At 36.4% G+C, this 12,612-nt stretch overlaps 1 pseudogene; it reads left to right on the top strand.

The window, feature by feature from the left end:
• The first annotated feature begins 8 nt into the window (after positions 1-8).
• Positions 9-10,831, top strand: LOC127863745 (WD repeat domain phosphoinositide-interacting protein 3-like; annotated as a pseudogene).
• The last annotated feature ends 1,781 nt before the right edge of the window (positions 10,832-12,612 follow it).

Raw genomic sequence — 12,612 nt, 5'->3', positions numbered from 1 at the left:
TTGTAAACAAATATACTGAGAGAGTATATTAACCCGGAAGTAGTTAAACCTCCGAAACAAAACATTTTGTCTGATAATAAAAGTAGGCGTGTTTTTACAAATGCGCAATGGATTTAAGTGTTTCAAACACATACGGTAACGGTCTTCTTTATGCGGGATGGAATCAAGACCAAGGTATGCGAACTTCTTGTTGAAATTTATTGTCTTTTTGTTTTGAAAGCAGTAAAAAAAAAAAAAGCTTCACCATTTGCATTTGCAGGACACAGTAAACTAAAAGAATTCCTTAACAAGTTCAATGCAAAAGCTTAAATAAAAAAAACATAAATGCAACAATTTGCACTTAGAACCTGTATTACCACACGTTTTCAAATATAGCATTCCAAGGCCAATTAATTGAAGAAATATTAAGATCTGTCATGTGTATGTTAGAAAGAACTCCACACCAATCAACGTTCACTATTTTACAGCCACCTTTTTAGGTATTCTCTAGTTGAAAGTAACGCCATCTTTCAAGCATATAATACTCAATCTTCAAGCGAAACAGTGAATTTTTAATACACACCAATTTATTAACAGCCACACATAATACAAAGAAGTATTTAACAAATAAAGACCAAAGTCACGGCAAATGTCAATATAGAACAGTGTGTCTTCAAATAAATTGTAATTTATTTAGAGAGTAAACAATTGCACACCTGAAAAATTAAGTATGCTTCAACCTTCAGTCTAACGTGCAAATGGTGCCTGCTGTGTAACATTTAACTGTTATTCTGAATATTCTGTGCTTTTCATCAATTATTAATTTGAAGCAAGTATGCAATCATGATCATCATCATCATTCCCTTGTGCAGTTTGATCGTTGGGGGGATTGAGGCACGACCATACAGTAATCCTCCTCCAGTCAGGTCTGTTGTGTGCTGCTGAGAGTAATTCATCCATGGGAAGGGATGTCCACTTGTTTAGATTGTCCATCCAGCTTTTCTTTTGACGGCCTTGACGTCGAAATCCCTCTAGGGTGCCCAGGAAAACAGTCTTGCACTGAGAGTCGTGCCTGGTGAAGTGTCCAAACTAAACCAGCATTCCTCATTCGTCAGTAGGGGCTCTTTTGGGCTAATCCTGTGTTCTGTGTTCGCCTGAAGCGTCCAGGTCTGGTAGCCGTACAGTTGGATGGGGATTACAAGGGACTTGTAGAACCTGTACTTGGTTTAGAAGCTGATGGTAATAAGGGTATCATGTTTACAGATTTTTCTGAATGTTTAAATGAAATGAAATAAACAAAACGTTACTGTTTAAACAGTATCCCCATGTCTGATTTAAAATTATCAGTGCCATTGCATTTCCAAACTGAAAGTTGTAATTATTTCTTGAAGTTATATTTATGGCATATGATCCTATTAGCGCAATGATGTCATATTAAAATCAACTGTAATATTCTTGTTGTTTTTTAACCATTGGGTTACACTTTGTGTACTTACATGCCATAATATTTGATAACAAAGACAAATTAATATCCAACCCACATTTCTTCAATAAGAGTAAACCGGTTTTAAAATGTTCAATGTTTTACTCAACAAGATGTACATCAAACACAAGTATCCGTTCATTAAATTGGCTGCATCATGAATGAATTCGCTGGTGCCGTTTGAGTACCCATTGTCCTGTAAAGGTTTACTCACTAGATTTGTGGAGGAACACCAGTTTGTCCACTGATGAAGAGTCTAGGGACGCCTAAAGCTTAGTAACTGTAGCTTAGGAACGGAAAACACTCGCCCTGATGATACGGAAGTTGCTTGCACACCGGTCAATTTTCTCGCAAGAACTTCCAAGTTGCGGAGAGGTGTCCATGTTCAATTTCCACCACAGAAATGGACTTTGGCTTAATGGGACAGCTTTATCACACAGATGACGCTCAAGTTCTTTGGCACAATTTGACATTGTAGCACTGGTTGTTGCCTGCAAATATCCACCTAACAAAAATGGCCCTGGTTGAAAGATTATAGTTGGGCTATCGGCAGTTGGTTGAGACATCGGTAACTGTAAAGTGTCCACACGCTCAAGCACGCTCTAATGAACCAGTTACGCTGGGGCTCTGTCAGAAACGATCTGTACCTGGGGTCAAGAAAAGTGCATATGACCAGCAAGCTTGATGTGATTTCGTCACTGTCAATGTGATACCTTTTCATCAGATAAGAATGCACATCTTTCTTGAATTTTGCAATAGCAGGCTTTTCACCAAATAAGAATGCACATCTTTCTTGAATTTTGCAATAGCTGGAGTGTCTTGGTCATTCTCAGCGAGGTAGTGGTTTATTATACTGAAAAGTATCAGGCAAATACCACAGACAGCTCTGAACACATTGTTCTCATTGCAAAATATAGCGGTTTTTAAACCAGGACTAGACCCTATATTATTTTCAGCTTGTAATCACTTAGGTAAAAATAGTATAGCCCTCTATTGCAAGGCTAGTCCAATGGTCTGACGTCAGTGCCACGCCAGTCTGCATGGCTAATACATTAAGCAGTTTGCTTTTTTCTGACTCATAAATTTTTGTAACGTAAGTTGACAATGTGCTAGGGCCAGGCAAGTCATAAGACGCATTAAGCTCTCGACAAAAGTCAATGAAACATTCCCCATTTACGATGGAAATAGGTCAGAAATCTGGCGCACACATGAGGGCTAATTTCTCTGTGCAAACTTTCCATATTTCATCATGGGTTTGGCAAAATCAGTCAGCTTCCGCTGCCGTTTCTCACTATCGACTGCGGACGTTAAATGCATCCAGTCACACAAACTTGTGAACCATTTTTATGCGGTTCGCCATGGTCCTCTTTCACCTTTGTACGACAACTCGGTTACACACAAGTTATATTTAACCTTTTCTTTTCCGCATACTTCAATTTTAGGAGATTTTTTCTGCGACCTATCTCTAAAAATGAATGCTGATGAAGAAACAGCGGGAAGTTTGCCTCGTGCACTTCGTTCCAACACACGTCAAATGTTAGAGACGATTCGGGGCATGTTCATGCAACAAATGGCGGGAAAATTTTCTTGAGCACTTCATGCAGACGCGCATTTAATATTCAAGACGTTTTGTCTGTACATGGTGTATTGTTATGTTTACGGTATTGTGAATAAGGGCCATCTGGTGCACGTGATACAAATACGCGTTTTTTTTAGCAGTTGTTAATAAGCATTGCAAGGTCGTAATGTAATGAACTAAAATGGACATTGACTGTAGCTTTAACGTTGACTGCTTTTGTAAACGTTTTTGAGCAAAACACTAAACTCGACCGTTTAAACATTTACATGTGATACCCTTAGATGTAACTGCTTGTCCACAACCTGCTCATTCTGGCCATAGATGCAGTTGCAATAGCAAGTCCTTATCGGTCCTCAGCCCTACTGGCACCATCCTTGGAGTTGGACAAGGTTGGGACCGAGTTCTTGGAGCTGGTCTCTTCTAGCTTCTTGCTGTTCATGGTGATGTCTGCACTGGTTTTGGTCGTGCTCTTTACCTTACCTTATAGGTTTCACACACAGTATTGAATTTTGCATGCATCTTTCACATGAAAAATTTATTTCAGCTGTTTGTGCCAAAAAAGAATGATGGCACATGTTATTCACAAGATTTAAGTAGATTACTAAAAGCAATTATCTTAGTTGGCACTTGTCTGCAGCATCTTGCAACATTATAAATCTGTTTAAAACCGGATGTATCCTTTCTGCTCTTCTTTTATGGGATGCTAGAAGGTTTCTTTGTCAAATAGATAAATCAAGGTAAGAATTCTGTGAAGTGAATTGCTTGGTGAGCGTTTATTTTATTGCTAACTATAAACTTACATGTATTTTATTGCTAACTATAAACAGAGACGCATCTTATTGAGATGCTGGTGCTGGGACAATCCTAAAAAAACACAGAATGTATGCAGAAAAAACACCGACATTTACTCATGTGCTTATTTGGAAGTACACGCAATATAATAACAGTTATTATGATGTGTTGTTATACAGCATACATATGTATTTAAACATCTGTTTTAGGCTGCTTTGCATGTGGAATGGAAAATGGGTTCAGAGTCTACAATTCAGACCCATTGAAAGAAAAGGAACGACAAGACTTCACTGATGGAGGCATTGGACATATTGAGATGTTGTTCAGATGTAACTACCTGGCATTAGTAGGCGGTGGAAAGAACCCAAGATACCCACCAAATAAAGGTATTTCATCAGTATTCTTACCAAAAAGCTAGATTCTAGAATATGTGCAAGGATTTGAAATAAATCATTTTGATTATGCAACCATGCGCTGATCTTTAAAGCCACACACCTTGAAATGAAAGTAAATTTAAGTATAAATAAGAAACATATTTTATCTATGCCAATAAGAATATATCTGGTGGTTACAAGGTAGATATCCGTCTCTTTTGCGCTTAAAAAACTTAAAAATAATCGCGTTTGTTGAAATGGACGTATACGTACCATATAGAAACCCTACTTTCAGTTTTAAAAGTGGTACCTTTTGAAAAATAATGAATGACTTGCTAACTAGGCTTTAGATTTAATTTCATCTATGCCAATTAGAATATATCTGGTGGTTACAAGGTAGAAATCCGTCTTTTTGCGCTTCAAAACTTAAAAATAATCGCGTTTGTCGAAATGGATGTATAAGTACCATATAGAAATCCTACTTTCGGTTTTTAAATTTAGAAATAAAAATTACTTGTTAACTTGGCTATAGATTTAATTACACTTTTGAACACTTTCCAATTGCATTTTATGTATTGATTAACATGTATTTCATTTCAAGGTGTGTGGCTTTAACACTGAAATATGTATCTTGTTCTGAGAAAACTGGGTTTAATGCTTGTGCGTAAAGTGTCGTCCCAGATTATCCTGTGCAATCCGCACAGGCTAATCAGGGACGACACTTTCGGCTTTTATGGTATTTTAGTTCGAAGGAAGTCCCTTCTTACCGAAAATCAAGTTTAAGCGGAAAGTGTCGTCCCTGATTAGCCTGTGCTGACTGCACAGGCTAATCTGGGACGGCACTTTACGCACATGCATTATGTCCAGTTTTGTCAGAACAAGACACATATAATTGCGAAAGCCCATAATGAGAATACTGAAATATAAACTTGTAAACTTCCTGGTATATGTTCCAAGCCAGAATATTACTAAAAAATTAATATAAAAGTTATCTAGATTTCAAAATAATTGAACAAGCACAACTATGTAAGTTCTGCACTCGGAATCATGCATACTGATATGCATTTAGCTGGAATGTTTCTTTTTTTAGCTCATCTATTTTTTGAAAAAAAATTATGAGCTATTGTCATCACCTTGGCATCGGCGTCGGCGTCCGGTTAAGTTTTGCATTTAGGTCCACTTTTCTCAGAAAGTATCAATGCTATTGCATTCAAACTTGGTTCACTTACTTACTATCATGAGGGGACTGGGCAGGCAAAGTTAGATAACTCTGGCGTGCATTTTGACAGAATTATGTGCCCTTTTTATACTTAGTAAATTGAAAATTTTGGTTAAGTTTTGTGTTTAGGTCCATTTTATTCCTACAGTATCAAAGCTATTGCTTTCATACTTGCAACACTTACTAACCATCATAAGGGGACTGTGCAGGCAAAGTTATGTAACTCTGACTGGCATTTGGACGGAATTATGGGCCCTTTATACTTAGAAAATTGAAAATTTGGTTAAGTTTTGTGTTTTGGTCCACTTTACCCCTAAAGTATCATAGATATTGCTTTCATACTTGGAACACTCGCAAACTATCATAAGGGGACAGTAAAAGGACAAGTTGCATAACTTATGTTGTCATTTTTACGGAATTATGGCCCTTTTTTGACTTAGTAACTTTGAATATACATGTATCGTTAAATTTTATGTTTCGATCCTTTTTACTTCTAAAGTATCAAGGCTATTGCTTTCAAACTTCAAATACTTTCATGCTATCATGAAGTTATTGTACCTGGCAAGTTGAATTTTATCTTGACCTTTGAATGACCTTGACTCTCAAGGTAAAATTATTAAATTTTGCTAAAATTGCCATAACTTCTTTATTTATGATTAGATTTGAGTGATACTTTGACAAAACTACTCTTACCTGACATACCACAATAGACTCCACCCAAACCATCCCCCGTGTCCTCCCCCCCCCCTCCCGAATCCCCCACCCCCCGAATCCCCCCCTATTTTTTTTTTTAAGATTACCTCACAAATGACCACCACAAACCTCACATTATACCCCCCCCACCCCCCCCCCTACTTTTTTTTTTTTTGAAACGGTTAAAAAACACAAATATTTTTTTTATTATTTTATTTTTTAAATACTGCCCAACCTTCGCACCCAAGAATCCCCCCCCCCCCCCCCCCGAATTTTTTTGTGTGCATTTTTTTCGCATTTTTTTTTCTGCATTTTTGGAAGATAATGTAATAAATGTCCACACCCCTACACTATACACCCCTCTTCACTCCACCTCTCTCTCCTTTGTGATTTAAATTGAGAGTCCCTTCACCTTTAAAAGAAAATAGATGAGCGGTCTGCACCCGCAAGGCGGTGCTCTTGTTTGTTTTGTTTTAATGTCATGTGATAGTTAAAAAATATTAACAGCTTTACAAGCATGTATGCTGCTGGAATTTTTAAGCAAACTAGCAATTCAGTAACTTAGTTATCTAATCTTTGTTTTGGGAAAACTGGGCTAAATGCATGTTTGTAAAGTGTCATCCTAGATTAGCCTGTGCCGTCCTCACAGGCTCATCAGCTACGACACTATCTGCTTTAAGGTATTTTTTGTTGAGAAGAAGTCAGTTCTTAGCAAAATCCAGTTTAACAATAAGTTTTGTTGCTGGTTAGCCTTTGCCATTTGCTCAGTCTAATCTAAGACAACACTTTACGCACATACCTTAGACCAAGTTTTGACCAGGACGAGACTAAATTACATAAATGTTGGTTCTGTGTTTCAGTAATGGTGTGGGATGACTTGAAGAAGAAGCACGTGATAGAGCTGGAGTTTTCTAGTGAGGTCAGGAGCGTAAGACTGAGGCGAGACAGGTAATGAATGAGCAGGGCTGACATCATGTAGTCATGACTCGATTCACCTCAACATATCATTGTGTTGAATATTTTGATTTGCTATTTTCCATTAAAAAGTTTTTTTTCAAGTGTTTTATGTGTCAGGACTTGCAATCTAGATGATTAACATTTGTTATTATCCATATAATTGTATTGGTTGTAAGGATTCTTGTGACACTTGGCTTCAATGTTACAATGTTAAGGTCATTGAGACAATGAGCAGAAGGCTTGAGTCACAAGTGCAAGCTCAAGCTGAAGTTTGCAATACATGGTAAAAGATTTCAGCTTGCATATCATGTTTGCTGAATATATCGTATTACTTTTATAGATTTTTAGCTCGGCTGTTTTCGGAGAAAAACTCGAGGTAGTGTCATAGCCAGCTTGTCGTCCGCCGTCCGCCGTAGGCGGCGTGCTAAAACCTTAACATTGGCTCTAAAATCAAAGTGCTTCCACCTACAACTTTGAAACTTCATATGTAGATGCACCTTGATGAGTTCTACACGGCACACCCAGTTTTGGGTCACTAGGTCAAAGGTCAAGGTCACTGTAACCTCTAAAAAAAAGAAAAAAAAATCTGACAAGCTTTCGCAGCCGAGCATTGGCACCCGTTATGCAGTGCTCTTGTTTAATGTTGAGGTTATTGAGACTTTGTGCTGAAGGAATAAGTTAGTCATGCTGGCTTAAGGTCTCCTACAATAATTACACGTATAAGAAGTTCTGAACACTTGGATACAATTATAAGAAGTTCATTAAACAATGTCTAGATTATTTTATCTGTTCAGAAGGCATGAGTTGGCCATTCTGTTTCAAGGCCAAGGTCATGCATTGGGTTCAATATAAACAATATTGACCCAAAAGCATGACCTTGACCTTGAAAGAGCATGAAAGCAGCCAATCATGTCCTTTCATATCTCCTATACCCTTTGATGGATATGAACAAAACTTGGTTACTAGGTTAAGGTCATGGAAACGATGAGACATTATTCAATGATGTTTTCTCAAGGTCAAAGTCATACTAAAAGAGTCCTTTTCATGTTTTGGTAAATTGACAAAAATGGAAAAAATGGTTCCAGATTCGCAAAATTTTGTTGTATTTATGATATTTGAGAGGAAACAGTAATAGTGAAAATTGACCATGCTCTAAAATAGTCATAATATGCATCTTTTTATGATTTAAAAACATTAACATTATAAAACGTTACACACGCTAAACATTATAATAATCTGGAGAGTTCTATTGTTATTGTTAAATTTTGTGACACTACAAGGATTGCATATATGAAGTATTAAATACACCACTCAACATAGAAGCACGAATGGCTGAGTGGTTAAAGGGATCTTTTCACGCTTTGGTAAATTGACAAAATTGAAAAAAGTTGTTTCAGATTCGTAAGTTTTCGTTTTAGTTATGATAATTGTGAGGAAACAGTAATACTGAACATTAACCATGCTCTAATATAGCCATTATATGCATCTTTTGACGATTTTAAAACCTAAAAATTATAAAGCGTTGCAACGCGAAACGATTGAATAATTTGGAGAGTTCTGTTGTTGTCGTTAAATTTTGTGAAACTACGAAGATTGCTTATACATGTATAAGGTATAAAATACGTCAAGCATGTGTACTCGGCGGAATAGCTCAGTAGGCTAAAGCGTTTTTTACTTCAGGACTCTTGCAGGACTCCAGGGGTCACTGGTTCGAATACTGCTCCGGGCAATGTTCTTTTCCTTTTTTTAATTTTTTTAATTTTTTTCTTGATTTTTTACTGGATTTTTTACGATCCAATGTTTACATTTATCAATATAAAGCATTTAATGAATAAGTTAACAAAAATGCCAAAATCTGTGAAAAGGCCCCTTTAATGTGCTAGTCTTTTACTGCAAGTGTCATTGGTTCAGCCCACTTAACCCTTTACCACTTACAGTTTGTTTTTTTGTTTTGGGGGATTTTTTAGGGAAAAAAAATCACGCGAAAACCTGGATTTTTGGGGAAAAATAAGGAAAGTCTATAAATAATGAATTCAACATATTTTACTGTTCTTAAAACAAATTCAAGGCAACAGATAATTAATTATGCAATATTTTCAATTTTCTTCACTGGATCAGGTTATTGTTTTGGGGAAAATTTCATCTAGGGGAAGGGCCGATATTCGGCAGCGTCGCAAAGAAGGAAAAAAAAACTGACTTAGATACATATTTTAACGCATTTGTAGTCCCTTAGAAAGTTCAAATTGATTTAAGACCTTTCTTACTAGATTAAAGTTTTAAAGGCTTCATTTCCAACCTTTAGATACTGATTAGCAGCAAACAGCATAAAACCTTAACAGACTGTGAATAACTCACAGGCTGTTCTGATTTTAAGCTGGTTTCAAAAGCCATTTTCACTTTGCTTCCTATTGGGGAAAGGGTTTAGGATTTCTTTGTTTGTTTTAAATTGTATTGACTGTTTTCTGCTGGAGCCATTTAGTTCAACTTCTGATGTTGCATTTATCAACTTAAAGAATTTAATGACAACTTCAGTGCCATACCAAAATCTGCGAAAAGGTCCCTTTAAAAGTCAATAGATGTTTTCGTATCTGCTTTAAAATCTTCTTTACACATTAAAAAATTAATGTCTATCTGGACAGAAGATGTTCAGAAGTCATGAGTCAATCAACACTGCAGGGTCCAGGGTCTCCACTTAAGGTCAAAGAATTTAGGCGGGGGATATATCTGTCTCCTGTATTTCAATGCAAATGTACAACCAAGTATTCTCTGTATTCCTCCCTTGTAGGATTGTAGTGGTGCTGGAATCAATTATCAAAGTTTACACATTCACACAGAATCCACAACAGCTTCATGTGTTTGAACCTGTCCAAATACAAAAGGTATGGTCACATGGAAAACAATATGCTTTTGGAATGTCCTCCACAATGATTTCTCTTTGTCTTAGTTTAGTTGTTTGTAAACAATAACGGTTATAATAGTAAATATAAACATAACTTTTAGAAACTTTAATTACTAAGACTGAGCCTAGTAATTTTGTTAACCCTTTACAACTTAGATATGTATTAAACCCTTTACCACTTAGATATGTATTAAACCCTTTACCACTTAGATATGTATTAAACCCTTTAAGACTTAGATATGCAATTAACCCTTTACCACTTAGATATATAATATTTTTACGTATTTGCAGTCCATAAGAAAGTTTTATTTTAATTTAATTAAAGACCTTTCTTACTAGATTCTATTTGTTATGGCTTCATTTCCAACACCTTTGATACTGATGAACAGCAAACAGTAAAGGGTTAAAGAAGACAATATTGTAAAAAATAATGTTTAAGGCACATTGTTAACTTTTTGTTCTTCATCTAGGATCATAATGACTTGTACACACATTCTTATATTTTGAAATAGGGGTTTAAAAAAGTATTTATCATAAGTATAAATATGTAAAATGGGTTTTACTGTGTCTAGCCTATATCACATTAAATCAGTATTGACTAAAAAAGTTCCCTCTTCGGAGTCATTGCTTAAGAGTGAGAAATTTCCATGTTCACAGGTCTTTGTGTGATGTGTCCGAAACAGGTAACAACTCCCTTCTTTACATTCCCTGGCGAAAAATGGGCCATGTGCAAGTTGTTGACCTTGCCAACACTGAAAAAAAACCCGCCACTTTGACCATAGACGCTCATGATGCAACCCTGAGCTGTATGGCCCTTAATCTACAGGGGACCAGGCTGGCAACATCATCAGAAAAGGTTTTAGCAAAAGCCTGTTTTTTTTTATTTAGTGTGACAACATCCATTAATTTAACCGGGGGGCTGAAAATTAACTTTTTCAACTATAAAAAGTAAATTTTTGCGAGTGACTTATTTACCAGCTATACAAAATTCTTTCCTATTTGCACAAGTTTAGATAGTATCAGCAAATTCTTCAAAAATTGATATTTTTGTTAAAATAAGTTATTAAATTACATGTATATGCTTTACTGAAATGAAATTATAGTATAACTTATTCCATGGTTACCAGAATGCAAAAACATCAATAATAATGATAGAACTGTTGCGTTTTAATTATTACTAGTTAACACCAAGTATTGACAACTTGATTACAAAATTGACATTTTGAATCAAATTTTTTATATAGAAATAACAGTTTCAATTACATGTGGGAATGTGTGTAAAAGCAGATAACCAGTACTTATAGAGATAATTTCTTCCTTCTATGCCACTTTTATATCCTTTGATGAGTGACTATCTATAGTGCCAACCATAGGCTAGTACTAGTGAAATGTCAACAAACAAATCACTTGCACCATTTACTTATAAACAGTTGTTTTTATCTGTATTGGACTCTTAACCTTTGTTGGTAACAGTCCATAGTGCCAAGCACAGGCTAGTGCTAGTTAAATCTCAATCAAGCACATGACTTGTACCCAGTGTTTAACTAGACAGCTGTTTCTCTTCTGTTATGATGTTATCCTCTTGTTGTTTAGTGTCTTTAGTGCCAAGCACAGGCTAGTGCTAGTTAAATGTCAAACAAGCACATACCTTTTACTTGGTACCTAAAGACAGCTGTTCCTCTTTCTGTTATGATGTTATCCTCTTGTTGTTTAGTGTCTGTAGTGCCAAGCACAAGCTAGTGCTAGTTAAATGTCAAACAAGCACATGACTTGTACCCAGTATTAATCGACAGCTGTTCCTCTTCTGTTATGATGTTATCCTACTGTTGTTTACTTCCCATGATGCCAAGCACAGGCTAGTGCTAGTTAAATGTCAAACAAGCACATGACTTGTACCCAGTTCCAACAGACAGCTGTTCCTCTTTCTTTTATGATGTTATCCTTTTGTTGTTTGCTGTCCATGATGCCAAGCACAGGCTAGTGCTAGTTAAGTGTCAAACAAGCACATGACCTGTACCCAGTACCAATAGACAGCTGTTCCTCTATCTGTTATGATGTTATCTTTTTGTCGTTAGTGTCTGTAGTGCCAAGCACAGGCTAGTGCTAGTTAAATGTCAAACAAGAACATACCTTGTTCCCAGTATTAATGAAACGCTGTTCATCTTTCTGTTATGATGTCATCCTCTTTTTTTACTGTCCATGATGCCAAGCACAGGCTAGTGCTAGTAAAGTGTCAAACAAAACACATAACATGTACCAGTATTAATAGACAGCTGATCCTCTTTCTGTATGATGTTATCCTCTTGTTGTTTAGTGTCTGTAGTGCAAGCACAGGCTAGTGCTAGTTAAATGTCAAACAAGCACATAACATGTAACCATACCAATAGACAGCTGTTCCTCTATCTGTTATGATGTTATCTTCTTGTTGTTTACTGTCCATGTGCCAAGCACAGGCTAGTGCTAGTTAAATGTCAAACAAGCACATACCTTGTACACAGTACCAATAGACAGCTGTTCCTCTATCTGTTATGATGTTATCCTCTTGTATTTGCTGCCCATGATGCCAAGCACAGGCTAGTGCTAATTAAATGTCAAACAAGGACAATAACCTGTACCAAGTACCAATAGACAGCTGTT

Source organism: Dreissena polymorpha, unplaced genomic scaffold (genome assembly GCF_020536995.1).
Source record: "Dreissena polymorpha isolate Duluth1 unplaced genomic scaffold, UMN_Dpol_1.0 chrUn032, whole genome shotgun sequence".
Lineage (NCBI taxonomy): Eukaryota > Metazoa > Mollusca > Bivalvia > Myida > Dreissenidae > Dreissena > Dreissena polymorpha.
This window is presented reverse-complemented; position numbering and strand designations above follow the sequence as displayed.